Here is a 15,946-nt window from a genome sequence, read left to right as displayed (position 1 = left end):
ACATTTGCATGACAGATATTCATTATGTTTTTTGGGTAGGATCAATAGAACATACTGTTCTAAAAAAAAAAAAAAACCCTCACAGGAGCTACTGCAGCCTCTAAGCTAGTGGCTGTTATATTTTTACTTGTGTATGTCTCTCGAAGATGTCGACCCAGTGTGCGGGTGCTATGAAAAAGGCAAATTCAGTGTTAGGATAGAAATGGAATTGAAAATAAAACTGCCAAGATCATACTGCCGCTATACAAATCTATGGTGTGAGCACACTTGGAGTACTGCGTACAGTTCTGGTTGCTGTACAAGGATATTGTAGGGTTGGAAAAAGTACAGAAAAGGGCAACTAAAATGATCAAGGAACTGGAGCAACTCCACTATGAGGAAAGGTTGCAACATCTGGGATTGTTTAGCTAAGAAAAGAGATGAGTGGGGGGGCACATGGTAGAGGTGTACAAAATTATGCATCATGTGGAGAACGTGTATAGGGAGACATTTTTCTCCCTCTCTCATAATACTAGAACCCAGGGTCACCCCATGAAGCTGATTGGTGGGAGATTCAGGACAGATAAAAGGAAGTACTTCTTCACACAGGGCATAGTTAAACTATGGAATTCTCTACCACAAGATATAGTGATGGCCACCACTTTGGATGGCTTTAAAAGGGGATTGGACAAATTCACGGAGGAGAAGGCTATCAGTGGCTATTAGTCCTGATGGCTACATGCTACCTCCAGTATTGGAGGCAGTATGCCTATGTACACTAGTTGCTGGGGAACATGGGCAGGAGGGTGCTGTTGCACTCATGTTATGCTTGTGGGTTTCCCCTGGGCAGCTGGTTGGCCACTGTGTGAACAGAATGCTGGACTGGATGGACCTTGGTCTGAACCAGAACAGCTCTTCTTATGTTCTGATGAAGATATAGCAAAAATACACACCAATAATTATGACTTGCAAGGCATCAAGAACAAGATTTATCCTGCACCAGAATTTATATGGAGGGAATAACCAGAACGTATCATGAATATTTGATTAATAATCATATGGAACACAAGTGCTGAAATAAAATGAGTAGAGGGATTGCTGCCACCCCTGTTGTCACTACTGAAAACACATTCAGCATAACAATTTATGTGGTATGGCCTGTAGAATTTAAGAGCAAGAATGAAGTTCTGCATACTGATTCCAAGGAACTGTAGGAAATGTCACCAATTCAACAAGAGTTTTTCTATGATGACCTCTGCTAACAGCTGACTGCCTAAAATTATCTCATACTGGGAACAGAGGTCAAGTCCAATCCAGTCTCAGAATGCTTTTGAATCAATATCCTGTAGGCCTTAATTTCTGTTATTGGGCCTGAAGTCATCATCAAGCATGGCTGGTTCCAGAGAGCAGACCCAGTTGGACAAAGGTCTGGGACCTGTAGAGGCAAAAGGGGTCCATTTGGAATTGAGTAGAAATGCTGTCAATGGAGAAGGCAGGAAATGCAGAGAGTTCTGTCTCAGTGCAGGTTGTTACTTGTAGAATCTCTTATTCTTGCTTCCCCCCTCAACACAGCCTAACATGCTATCCCCCCCTCTCCCTCTCCTTTGACCACTACAGGGTGTTTCAAAAAGATACACCCGATTTGAAATCACTATATCTCTGCAACCACAAACCGCTCATGAATGAAAGCCTTACCACTTGAAAGGGTGGGGCATAGAGTTTCAAATGATTACCGCTAGATGCCTCTCTCAGCGCACAAACAGCCCCTAGCCTCAGTCATTCGCAAGATGGCGACCCCGCAACACAAGGTGTTTTGCGTTCTGCAGTTCAGCAAGACAGGCCAGGGCTGGAGAACCCATAGGATTTCTAATTTCCTGGGCAATCTCCTCCCCTCCCCACCCACTGGAATGCCCCCTTTCCTTTCCTTCTAAGCCACATTTGGGATCTCGGGAAGCAGTCAGAGCAGTTCTTTCCATGGCAGCTGTGAGGGGGTGGGGGAGGGGGATCGGGACTCAGAGTCCCCCTCCTGAGGTCATAGCAGTGTCTACAGCATTGGGTGGGGCACTCCAAACAAATACTCCAAATACCTGGAGATGTTCCTATCCCAAAAGTTCAGTTCCAGAGCCAGTTTTGGATATCAGGTCTCAGATGTGAAGAAAGAACAAAAAGAGTGGCTCTGAGCATATACAGGGTACCTTTTCCTTATCACATAGTAAGCACATTTCTTTCATGCCTAGGGATGTCAGAGCAATCCGCAATGGAACCAAATGAATTTGGATTTTTATTTATCTGTTCCACAGATTCTGCAGTGGACCAACTTTTCCCCTGTTGGGTGGATTTCACAGGCTTGCAGACCATTTTTCTAACCTTTAGGAATTTTGCACAAATTCCATCATAGAAAATATGATTAAAAAAAGAAGAAGCCAAAAATACACATTTCCCCGATAGGCTAAAGCATGAAAATGCACATTTGGCAGGGATTTGTGCATTTTAGCATGTGCGAATTTGCTCAAATTCAGAAAATAAAACAATCTGATTCTGTCGATGGGAAGATAATGGTGTCGGAGGTGCCCTAGCTGCCTCTTAAAGTCCCCTCCAGTTGCCAAAACAAGATGCAGACAAAAGGGATTCTTTCCAAGGCTTTATTCCTTTACAACCTAATGACTCTTTCAGATGCTAATTGCCAGCAACTAAGCAAGGAACTGCATAGTGTATCATAGCAGAGTAACCTAAGCTGCATGTATGCAGTTGGTCCCCGTTTGGAGAAGGGCAGGAAAAGCTCTGAAACTTATGGGCTAGGAGGGGAGGCTCCCGCCCTTACCTGTGGGGCATCGGGACGCAGCCGTTCCCATAGTGTCAAGCAGGCTGAGCGCCTCCTCTCAGCACCCTCCACCTCGCGCCTCTCTCTGCGCTGGCGCCTTGCGTCTAGCAACAACCGCTCTCCTGCCTTTTGCTGCCACGGTCACTCTCTTTCTCAGGAATGCGAACTGGGGGGGCCTCTCCCTGCCGCTGTGCCTCTGAGAGACGAGCGGGCTCCTCTCCCACGGGTTGTAGTTCTTCCTCAGAATCAGAGCTGCTTTGGGGCTCTATGGGCTCAGTCCCAACCCTGACAAATAGAACAAAAGGTGCCTGAGAATCTGCAAAAGACAGACGGAACAGATTTTACACAATCTGTACTTTCCTATTCATGGCACATACATATCACACATGTGTGCATGCACACACATACACACAAGAAAGAAAGAAAGAAAGAAAGAAAGAAAGAAAGACAGACAGACAGACAGACAGACAGAAAGAAAGATCATGGTTTCCTAGTAGTGATTTTGGTTGTATTGCATTGATTTTGCAGTTTAAGGAATAAATAATAAGCAAATGACATTTGGGTGTTCTTGCTTCTCCAACTCTTCCTTTCATTCTTTTGTTCTTTCATCCTTCCTTCCTTTTAAAAAAAGATTCTTTACTGCTGGACCATGATATCAGTTAATCTCAAAAGGTACATTTATGGCATGGAGTATACTAACTGTACTTTACTATAGGGCTACTACTCATACACGTGTTTAGATTTTAAGAGGAAGCTGAGCCCAACCCATATTACAATAAAGAGAGCCCTCCATCCTCCCACCACGTAATCTTGACTTCCCTTCTGAAACCCTGCTGGCATTACATCCCTTTTCTAAGTCGTTTCTTTCTTCATCTTCTTTGATGCTAGTTTCACTGTACAAAAGTCAGAAGCATTAATTCTCTAGCTAATCTTTTCCTTAGAACATTCCCCGTCATTAAAAAGAATAACTAATCATCATAAAACCTTGTTTAGACTTGCTCATGTTTCCCAGACTCTTTCAATAATTAATGCGTTTGCACTAACACTTCACCAAACACACACACACACAACACACACTATCAGAACAGTTTGCTTGGCTGAAGATCTGAACTTCAAGGAGCCTGCCAAAGTGTGCCAGTTACTTGCCCACTGGTTACCCACTTGGGGCGAGTGCACACATCTGCCCAACTACTTCACAGTGGTGCAGCTAGGTAATTTTAGACCCTGGACTTCATTCTCTTCTACACACACACACGGACACAGACACCCTTTAGAGGGTTGGGAATTCTAAAGTTGGTACTTCTCACCTCCTCCCTCCACTGCTATTCCATGCTTTACAACTGCTTAAATTCACTTAAACTATAGCACCATCAAGACTACAGCCATAAAATGGATTTGCTTCTGCTGCCCTGATGCTAAATACATTTACTTGGGAATAAGCATTATTTTGTTGTAGAAAAGGATAATATAACTTTAAAGTAAAAATAAAACCAAATGAGCATCTGGAACCCTGTACATGCCTGCCTAGCTATCTCCTCACTATAAAATGTTTTTTTAAAAAAAATAAGAAGAAAGAAAGGATGCTGCAGTGAGCAGCTTCAGCTCTGATAGGCCCTGTCATGCTCATGGCAGCCCAAATGCTGATACCAGACCAGGCCTGTTTGCTACTCATCATCTGCCACTCTCTGGGCAGTCATTTTGGGGCCCCCATGAGTTGAAGGCCCTGGACTTTGTCCCCGAGGTCCAACCCTAGCAGCACCACTGCTACTGCAGTTGCCCTGAACTTCTTCGGGGAAGGGTGAGAGATACATCATAAATAATATACTAAAACTTTTGCATGTGATGCCTCCACTCATATAGAGGCAGTTTTCAGAGGCATTCAAAATTGTGGACCATTCTATGGGAAACAAAAGAGAAGGCTTCTTCACCATGAAGAAGCTGCCATAAATAAGGATGTCATGGGAGTCTGGGAAGGGGATGGAGTCTGGCAGACTCCTCCCTGCCCATTTGCCCCGGCCATGCTTACTGGGTCCCCACCACCATGCTCACCCAGACCATCTCACCGAACATCTGTGTGCCCAGTGAGTGGGTCTGGCAGCCACCCATCCTGTTAATGAGCCACCATTTTCTGTAAAAATGGCAGCTGAGGGATGTCCATAAATCTAATGTTATGTAAATGGCAGCAATAAAAGGACTATTTACACAACGTTACAGGCATAAATGGTCCATTCATGCCTGTAATGTTGCATATGTGGCCCCTTTATGGCCTCCGTTTATGCAGCATTAGATTCCTGCAAATCCCTGAGCTGCCATTTTTACACAAAATGGTGACTGGCTAAGAGGATGAGCAACTGCTGGACCTGCTTACTGGGCACGCAGCTGCCCAGCTAGTCGGTCCAGGTGAGTGCGGGGGATCAGCGAGTGGGACCGGGGAGAGTGAGCAGTGGCAGTGGCTCAGCGAGTACCCAGCCAAGCCGGACGGCAGTGAGCCCGTCCATCTGTAGCCATAAACAGGTAGAAGACATTTTTACCAGCAGAATGGCCTTGCATATGTAGGGATGTCCAGATTTTGTCAACTCTGCAGATTGTCAAGCATCTTTCCTTCCATCGTCCGCTCATTGATGGAATCAGGATTCTTGTATGCTCATTTGCAAATGTGCACTTGTGTGGACATGTGCACAATAAGACGAATGTGCCCTTGCACAAGTGCCCATTTGCACAACTCCCCCCCTGCAAATTAAAAAAAAAAAAACAGTCTGCAAGACTGTGGAGTCCGCACATCTCCGAAGAAGCTGGTTCACTGCAGATTCCGCAGCTCAGATTCACAGAAGTCCAATCTCATGTGAATCCGTTGTGGATTTCCTCAACATCCCTATACATGTGTGCCCTTGGCGCTTCTAAAAAGTGGGCAGAACTGCTGAGGTTTGCATAACAGTGTCCCTAAGCGAGAAGGAAATCCACAAAGAAGAGGGATTGTTGACACTTGAAAATGTGTCCTGATACAGAAAAATCAGAATTGCCACTGAAATTAGAAGGGAAATGCCTGAAATTTGTGGAAAGAAATTTCCACAAAATGGTGGCCGCATTTCCCGCAATTCAGAATCCTTCTCTCTGAAAATTCTAGCAACCGATAAATCCGCAGCATGTTCACCCCGTAAGTAGCACCTGTTGTTGTGATTACATCCCTGCAAATTACATATGTTCTTTGCCATCTGCATTCTCACACTGTTTTTCACTCTTTCATTCTAAACCTTCTCTGTTCTCTGATATTTTAACTTGTTCACATCCTAAACTATTTTAGGTGTATCTGTGAACAGATGCATGAATGTGCAATAAGATATTGAACCTTAAATTGAAGCAAACCATTGATGGAGTAGTAAAAGGATGGAAATGTAACCAGAATCAGCTGGTGTGCTTTCTATAAAATACGATGCTGGGCTTGGACAGCAGAATTTGAAAAACTGAATTTCCCTCATAGATCTTTGCATATGATGTGAGAAAATATGAATTGCATCTTTTTTTCCTCTCTCAAGAGAACTGTATTCAGTTTTCCCTAAATTATATGGAAAGCCTCTGCTCTTCCCTTAATGTTTGACCCTGAGCATTTAAACAAAGCCAATCAGTTGTGCTTCAGTGATAATGTGTTGTCATGGATCACTAGCCCTATTCAGGCATTCTGCTTTAGGGAATAAGGAGCTCAGTAAGGGGGAGAGCAAGGGCAAACATGCTAGCTCTCCTCCACCCCCCAATCCCTGCCATCCTTGTCACCCTTCACATATTGATGGCAGCAGGGCACCTTTTGTATCTGTGACTGTGTAGGCTCCCCATGCAATGTAGAAACCTGAAGATCAGCTCATTCTCCCTCTCCTCTTTTGTGTGCCCGTTATTCCGTAAAGCAGAATGCCTGAATAGGGCTTCTAGCATCCCAAAATCCACGTGTCATAGATTCTAAGGCAGGTGTGTTGAATCTCAGGCCTGCAGGTCAGATCTGGCCTACCTGGGGTCCCGATCCAGCCCACTAGGGTTCCCCCAAAAGCCATCCCCTTTCCCCCTGACTGCCAGTTGTTTGGTGATTTCCCAACTATAGGAAAGCAAGGGGATGGGAAAACTCTCACCCCATTGCTCTGGATGATGCAGATGACTGCTGTCCCATGTGATTACTCCAAATTTGGAGATTCATCTCTGTATTGAAAAGGTTAGCATGTGAAGCAGCATATATAGCTTTAAACCTTGGACTGCTTATATGAGCAACGATATATGAATCTATGGCTTTTGGCTGCTGTATCAAGCCAATGCAGTAGTAGAAAAATATAATTTAAACATATTGGAACTTCCTCTTTTAACATGCACATGGCTAGATTGCCCCCCCCCCTTGCAGCTCCCTTTGAATTTTATATCCCTTTAATGAGGAACTAAAATGGGTGCAGTCGTTGTAAGCTTCTGCCAGATGTTGTTTAATAATTTCATCCCTCTCAATCTTTTTGGAGACTGGCTGATGGGGATTGCACATTGCAGTCTCTGTGTAACCATTTTATTAGTACCCCTTCTACAGATGCCACACTGAAGAAAGTTACATGCACTTAAACAATTCTATTTCTTTCCCATCATGTAGTCTACAACAGTGGTCATGTGGCACTGGCTGTATAGCGCGTATTGATTCTTATTCTTCGATTGGAAATAGTAGCCATGTTCATAAGGCCTGGTGAATTTTGGAGTTGGTAGAGCTGCAGGTTTTTAATGCTATCGCTCAATCACAGAAATTATACCTCTGAGCATGAGCAGAGTGCCTCTCTTTCACCACCAGGTAGCCATGTATTGTCTCTGTATTTTGGGAGACCTAAAGGAGAGCTGTGGCAGGTGGGAATCATATGCAAAAGAAAGTCAGGCAATATACCCCAAACCACCAGTGTATCCCACTGACAATATTTCTCCCATTTATATTCTGGCTGTCCCAGAATATAATTGGTGTTCAAGATAGATACAAAGAAGTACTTCTTCACACAGCGCATAGTTAAACTACGGAATTTGCTACCACAAGATCTAGTCACGGTCACCAATTTGGATGGCTTTAAAAGGGGAGTAGACAAATTCATGGAGGAAAAGGCTCTCAACGGCTACTAGTCCTGATAGCTTTATATTACCTCCAGTATCGGTGACACCATGTCTCTGAATATCAGTTGATGGGGAAGATGAGCAGGAGGGTGCTGTTCTATTCATGTCCTACTTGTGCGTTTTCCGTGGGCAGCTTGTTGGCCACTGTGTGAGCAGAATGCTGGACTAGGTGGGCCTTTGGTCTGATCCACCATGGCTCTTCTGATGTTCTTATGGGACTCAGGGCAATGTTAATTAGGGTTACCTCATTTATCCTTATGTAGTGCTGTGAGGATAAAACAAGGTAACCCTTATTATGAAAGTCAAGATATAAATGGGAAAAATATGCTGAGAATGTGTAACTGCCCAGAATCACCCCTTGAGACTTACAGCAGGGATCCTGACTAGGGATGCTTGAGGATTTTGTTTGGTCCACATCTTTAAGAGAGCTGGATTTGCACTTCCTGGACTAACACGCAGAGTGAAACACAGCTATTCTTCCATTTTCACACTTCTTGGCTCAGAAGGTGTACTAACATGTGTATAAAAATGCATATTTTAGGTTAGGGTTCATACAAAAATGTGTATTTTAGGATATATTTTGTACAAAAATGCATATTTTAGGGTAAAATGTGTAGAAAAATGGCATTTCACCACCACCATCCCCAACACTGAAAATAATACAATTTTTCATGCTTTTTTTTTGGTTGCAGGTTCATGCAGAAATGGTGTGGAAGAACAGATGTATGGATGTATGTATTTTCTATACCACCCAATAGCCGAAGCTCTCTGGGCAGTTCACAAAAATTAAAACCACGAAGCGCAGCATAGAACAATATAAAATGAATACATTTGAAACTGACATGGACTGATTCATCCACCACTAATCTAACCCAGTTCTCTCCAGTCCAAGTCCAGCCACTAGTGTAGAACAACCTTTTCCACCCTACATTTCCATGCTATAACTGCAAAAAGGGGGAACTATAAGGGGGAAATCAATAGCACTCACAATTCTAGGCAGGCAAGGTTGGACACCAGTGCCAGTACAGGCAGACTTCCTGTCCTGTCTTCAGGACAAAAGGCATGGTCCCGAAAGGACTCAGAAAAATCCAGAGGCCCCAGATAGATGAGAGAAAAATTCAAAAGCAGGCAGGCAGGCATTAATAAAAAAAAAGGACTATGGCTTCAAGAGCCCGAGATGAATGCTGTCGGAGCAATCTCCCTCTCCAAGTGCAAGGTAGCAGAAAGTTAGCAGGTTTGACGAACTGTCTCTTGCATAACTGAGCATGTTCACGCCAACCTTTTTTGATCAATGAAATAAAAGAAACACTGCAAGACAAGTCCCAGGCCCACAGCTCAGCTGTGCAGGTGATTGATGGGGGTGGGGCTGACTCCTCTCAGCCCATTGAAGGCTAACTCTGAGCTTCCAAAGCAATTTGGCGAAGCGCCCAAGTGCCTGGAGCTGAGAGAGAAGGGAGGATGGGCAGATCTGTCAGTTCTGTTTTCTCCTGCATTCCATTTTTTTTTAAAAAAAAAATCTCAAGGTCTTTCCCAAATACGAAGAACTTTGCAAATTCTGGTAAGTTCTTACTAAAAACGAACTGAAACAAATTTCTCACCCACCTGCACCAGCCAAATTCACTAGGTACAGTTGTTCCCAGCATGGAGAGGACCATGTTGTACCTCCTGTGATGGACCTTTATATGACAATCTGAGATAGGTATTGGACAAATGCCAGCAGACACTGGTAAATGTTAACAATATTTATCGATGTTAAAAGAATTACAATTTTTATGAACATTAACCACAAAGAAAATACACTGATATCCCTGTAACCTCTAATAAACCTTTAACTATTGTAACCATTCACTTTCTGGTTTTCCTTGTCACTGGAGATCTATATCTTATTCTTTAAGACAGCTGATGATCTGTGTATTTCTATGTCTCATTCTTTACCTGCAGGCCTCCCAATCTATCAGCTCCTCACAGCCATTCTGTTTCTGTCCCATGTCATTCTCTCCACATCCAGTTGTTCACTGTCTGCAGTCCTCTCCAAAACCAGTTCCTTCCCAGTCTTTCTGGCCAACTCACCTGATCCAGCTTAATTCTCCTCCCTCCTTCCAAACACCTCTTAACTGTCCCACCTGTCCACCCTCCTCCTTCCCAACATTCCATTATTTTAGTACTTGCCACATGGCCTGCCATAGAGTTGGTAAAGAAAAAAGAGGTGGCAACCCTAATTAAGCATGAACATGGTTGAACACTCAGGGATTCAAACCCAGGCTTTTGAGAGCAAAGCACTCAAAGTACTGGGCCTCAGTGGACGAATTTGTCAGTGGTGGTTTCTCCCACAAGTAATTTTTTTAAAAAAATCTCAAGCTCTTTTTCTCTCATATATGGAGAACAGTGCAAATTCTGGTAAATTCTTATTTAAACCAAACCAAACCAAAATAGTTACCCTTCCCTAAGGAACAGTGAGGCAGCTATAAGAGGAAAGAAGTCCTGTCATGTTATCTTCTCTATGAATTCGCTTCACTCCCTCTCCCTGCCTGCAGTTTGAGAGAGTGATAGCAAAGAGAAAACAAAACAATGGGCTACTACAGTGACTGACATGGTACGCTTTCATTGAATTTTTCTTTGTTGCTAGGGTGGGAGAGCATGACATCTTGTAACACATTATCCTCCTTTGTCCATAAGGGAATGCAGACCATCTTGTTCCCATAATGGAAGAATTGGCCCTTATAGCCTTGATCACTGCGTTCCGTAGCAAATGGTTTTCTATTTGAGAAAATCTGCAGGATACCCTCCCCATGCTTAAGCTTTGCTGAAATGAGCCACTATCATTTATGTTAGACTGATCCCAACATCTAGAATGAGAATGTTTCTGTACTCTTTTATGCTTATATCACTCGAGTTTGATTTTTTTTATGCATGACCACCATTTTCTTAGCTTACAGGCAGCAAATTGGAAGCTACTGGAAAAAGTCCTTTCCTCAAATGCTTCGTATTCGGGAACCTGATTTGCTCCACTTGGTTCCATTGATCCATATATGAAGTTTTAACTGAGCTACTGCACTGCTGAAGAAGCCCTCTGCTTTTCATATATGGTTGCATACAACCCCCCAAACAAGAATAATCGTATCACATATTTCCTGATAAGGCTGAGCTTGTCTTCCTCCCACATTTGGAAAGCCAATCACTTAGGGAGCAATCCTATGGCTGCTGCTAGTCAGCAGCTAGATGGCCATAGAATATCTTGTTTTCTGGGAACCAACCTCAGAGCCCATGCTCTGAGGTCGGTTCCCAGAGAACCAACCTACCCCACCTTCCATGGAGAAGTCCCATGCTCTGCACTCACAAGAGGAGTGCAGAGCAGCCGAAATGAGGCTTTCTGGGGGGCGTTCCGGGGCAGGGGGGGTGGAAATGCCTATATGATACATCCAGTGTGTTGTACGGCAGCCTCCTCCCTTGCTCTGCCCTCCCATGGTTAGACAGCTGAAAGCAGCTGTCTAACCGAAAATGCAGGGCAAAAGGAGTGCAAAGGGAATGATCCCCTCTGTGCTTCTCCTGCACTGCACTGGATAGGCGGTCGCCTCTGAGTTTGGAGGCAGCCACCTGTCTGTGTAGGATTGCACCTTAAGTGAACCAAATGATGAGTTAGTTAATTACCTTCCTTCTCCTGCCACTTCCAGCAGGCTGCCCCAGGGCCAGCATCAAGGGTGGGCATGGTCAGGCACCTGCCAAGGGCCCACACCCCAGGAGGGGCCCACTGACAAGAGCTCCCTGGAGTTAAAGAGCAATAGATGCCACTGCATCCCTGCTCACTGGCTCTCTGCCTGTCAATCAAGCAAGCTGTAACAGTGATGAGAAAGAGGAGGAGGAGCAACAGTAGCTGGTGACAATGGCAGTAAGAAGATAGGCACAATGAGGGAGGGGACATATGGATGGTGTCTTGCCCAAGGAGTTGGCACGGGGCTGCCCATTTCCTTATTTTTATTGTGTTTTTTTAGCACAACGTGTTTATTGGCTACATTCATTGCTCACTTTAAAAAAGTCAACACAATCATTTTTAGTAAGTTGAAAAACTGTTCCAGAGAGGCAGTGGGAACCGGCTTTGGTTGCAAATAGGAACAACGGGGTTCCTCTGAGCTTGATCTCTGAAAGAAGATGGTAGGTCTGAACCAATTATGGCATCTGCACTTCCATAGTAGTCACAATGCTCTGATTATGTATGTCAGGATGCACCCTAACGCTGCAATCCTAAGCGTGCTTACCAGGAAATAAGCCACATTGAATTCCACGGGACTTACTTTTGAGTAAACATGCATCAGATTGGGATGCTTGTTGTAAATGTGTAGTTCAATATCTTACATATGTTTCTAGTTATTATTACATGTAATTTCCCCTTTGGCTCATTATCGGACGCTGTATTGTTCTGTACATTTGCTGTATTAAAGAAAGATTCTTAAAATAAAGAGTATTAAAATTTACAGTGAAAGATTGGTTGGCTGTTTGGAATAAAGTGGAAGCTTCTAAGACACCTTCATCCATTCAGTATTTCTCGTATTTTCATCATGGTTTCTGAGGCTACCTTAAAGCATAGAATAGACAGAATAAGAACTGTTGATCTAAACAGAATAACATGCACTGTCTTCTTCCCCCAGATAAGACCAATTATTGCCTCCAGTCAATAAATATATAGACAGGAGAAATGACAAACATATGACAAGCCATTCTTGCACAAAATTATTCCATTCTCAATTCATAATCACGATGATGCAAGTGTCAGGGTGGACACTGAGCCCATAGCATCCCAGAGTAGTTCTGATTCAGAGGAAGAGCAGTCGCTCCTGGGAGAGGAGCGCGCCCCTTTTTCCCAGGGCCCGCAGCTGACAGAGATTCCTCCCACCAACATTCCTAGATTAGAAAGCAGTCCAGGGAATGACCCAGCACCGATAGCAGACTGGTTGGATGCGCGGCGCAGACGCAGAGAGCGGCGCCAAATGGAGAGCGCGGAAAGGAGGCGTAGCGCCTGGTTGGCTCTCAAAGAACGGTTGCGCCCAGAGGATCCAAGGGAAAAGGGGAGGGATTCTCCCTAGTCCTTATATTCAAGGGTCTGCCAGTAATTGCCTTTCAAACGGGGACCAACTGTTCCAACTTAGGGCATAGGGATGCTGCTGCTCAGGTCTAGTTGCTACCTGTAAAGTTGTAAGTTGTAAAAGAAGAATAAAGCTTTGAAAAGAATCCCTTTGTCTGCGTCTGGACTTGGCTACTGGATTAGACTGAGAGAGCCCTCCAAGGAGCCCTTGACAGCTTAAGGGGCGTGCTCCTCTCCCAGGAGCGACTGCTCTTCCTCCGAATCAGAACTACTCTGGGATGCTATGGGCTCAGTGTCCACCCTGACAGCAAGAGAAATATTGCTAATTCCCCCACCAGCATTATAACTGACCTCTTCCTTTAACTTCCTTCTAAAAAAAAAAAAAGGCTAATTAAAAGCTCTTGGAAATACCAAATCATGGTCCATTAAAGTCATTGGTGACACAATGGGATTTTGAATTTAGCCACTTGCATTCCTAATTTTGGCCCAGTAGAGGGCAATTGTGCTCACAGCAGAAGCAAAAGCATTTTCCATGCAGGGTTGAATACTGCTTCATGATATCTATTAAAAGAATGCTGTCAAAAGTTTGGCCTTGAGAGTTGATTTTGAAGTCACTGATCGAGGGCAGCACATAAGCCTCTATAGTTCAACTCTAATAATTTATTTACAGATAGAAAATATGCTTCAATTCTCTTCTGAAATGCGAGTCTTTGTAAACCGCATAACCAATGCTTACACCAGGGGTGCTGAACTTCTTTTCGGCCAAGGGCCAAATTCCATTTTAGAGGAAATCTCTGGGGCTGCATTCCAGTGCTGGGCGGGGCCAAAGGCAAAAGGGGTGGAGCCAAAATGCCAGCATATTCTAGTTTACATCTCTTACTGCCAGAAATGAAGCCTTAGGAGAGGCATTTCAACCTTTTAGAATGGGGAGGGGTGAAAGCTGGGAAACCGCTCAGTAATCAAGGGAAGGGGGCATGGCCATTTAGGACACCCCGGAGAGCCCAGTTTGGCCCCCACGTCTGAGGTTTTGCACTCCTGGTATTCACCAAATGAATACAAAACATAAACCCGGCTTTTTCATCATATCTAGGTATCACACATCAGAAGTAGAATTACACTGCAAGGCATTTTTGTCTCTTTTCAGAACTAAGTGAGAGAACAGTAATGAAGAAAATTATTCTGCCATTCTTTTCTATTTATCTCAGTGGTGGTTCAAACATTATGGCAGTGGCATGACTGCCATACCACCCACCACTACCGCCCCACAGAATGCTGCCATGTAATCATTTGGCTCTATATGACTGCTGTAAGTTAAATAATCAGCTTCTGACCTTAATTGATTGACTTGCATAGGAAATTTTCCTGTGTCACTGGCATAGGGCCTTACCATTTCTGTCTGTCTGTCTGTGCTCTTCTTCCAAGGAGTTGAGGGCAACACACATTATATTTCCCCCTTTTAATCTTTACAACAATGCTGTGGGTCAAGCTGAGAGACAATGAGTAGCCCAAGGTTACCCAAATGGACTGTATGGCTATGGATGGCTACTACTACAGAGAACAGAGAACATAAGAAGAGCCCTGCTAGATCAGACCAAAGTCCTATCTAGTCCTAATGCCTGTTTCCCACAGAGGCCAACCAGAGGCCTATGAGAAGCCCACATGAGGCCAATAGCCCTCTCCTATTGTTGCTTCCCAGCAACTGGCATTCAGAGACATGCCTCCTCTGATAGTTATGGAATTCACTACCACGAGATGTAGTGATGGCCACCAGTTTGGATGGCCTTAAAGGAGGATTAGAGAAATTCATGGAGGATAAGGCTGTCATTGGCTACTAGTCCTGATGGCTATATGCTACCTCCAGCATCAGAGGCAGTATGTCTATGTACACCAGTTGCTGGGGAACATGGGCAGAAGGTGCTGTTGCACTCATGTCCTCCCTGTGCACCTCTGACAGGTAGCTGGTTGGCCACTGTGTGAACAGAATGCTGGATCAGATGGACCCTTGGTCTGATCCAGCATGGCTCTTCTTATGTTCTTATGATACTGGATGGATAGAATGTATAGCCATCACAATTAGTAGCCATTGATAGCCTTAGCCTAATTCCTAATTAGGAATTCCTATTCCTAACTCCATTGGTCTATCAGCCCCAAATGATTAGAAGTCTGTGAAGGGAAGAGTATCAAGAACTAAATAATTGGGAGCAGCTGCTTTAACTGCCAATATGTTGGGGAAAGTTTTTGCTTGCTTTCCTGCAAATCCCAGATACTGATACTGAATTCCCCCCACCCCAAATCCCAGACACTATCTGAAGACTGAAGATGTGTTTACTTGCTTTATATAGGATGTTGCTTTGGCTGCAGCAGTGCACAGCTCTCCTTGTAATATCGTGACAAGAAAGGAGTCCAGAACACCTGAAAATCTGTGCAATAGATTTAAAAAAGGAGAAGAAAAAGATACCTCATCCATCTAAAATGAGAAGGTATGTGTTCTGGCACTCTTAAGTACAATGTTGCCAGTGTATTTCCATTACATTATTGATGAATAACTCCATATGCTGCTTTAGCAACTGGTAACCTGCATATTAAGAAAGCAACATCTGATGAAAAGGTTTTGGGTTGGTATGCATATGAGAAATCATGATTTTATCCCCACAGCCACCCTGCAGACATAGTGACAGTGGAGGCTGGTGGCTCTGATTTCAGTGGGGTTAGAATTCCATTCCTAATTTCAATCAGAACCAGCCAGAACTCTAAAAGAGCTATCGAAGGTGCTGAATCAATTTTAGGGATAGGATTCAGCACCTTAGATAGCTCCTTGGCTGTTTCTGACTTAAACCCATAATGGATTTACATCCCTACTGAAATCAGAGCCACCAGCCGTCACTGGACAGTGATTGGCCTACGGTCACCCAAATAAAACCTTGATATGGGCAGTGAAATTGAGAAGCAGCTTTTGC

General features: G+C 44.0%; 1 long non-coding RNA gene across 1 annotated transcript in view; it reads left to right on the top strand.

The window, feature by feature from the left end:
* LOC146357624 (uncharacterized) overlaps positions 1-12,380 on the top strand; it is a 71,985-nt gene extending 59,605 nt beyond the window's left edge. The window contains exons 3-4 of the long non-coding RNA XR_014790528.1: positions 8,605-8,643; positions 10,842-12,380. This is a non-coding gene — a long non-coding RNA (uncharacterized LOC146357624). The remainder of the gene's footprint in view (positions 1-8,604; positions 8,644-10,841) is intronic.
* Positions 12,381-15,946: the final 3,566 nt, after the last annotated feature.

This window comes from Heloderma suspectum, chromosome 1, assembly GCF_057233095.1.
Source record: "Heloderma suspectum isolate Gila_16-S chromosome 1, 16-S_ref, whole genome shotgun sequence".
NCBI classification, from domain to species: Eukaryota; Metazoa; Chordata; class Lepidosauria; order Squamata; family Helodermatidae; genus Heloderma; species Heloderma suspectum.
The sequence above is the reverse complement of the archived record's forward strand: the minus strand, read 5'-3'. Positions and strand labels throughout refer to the sequence as shown.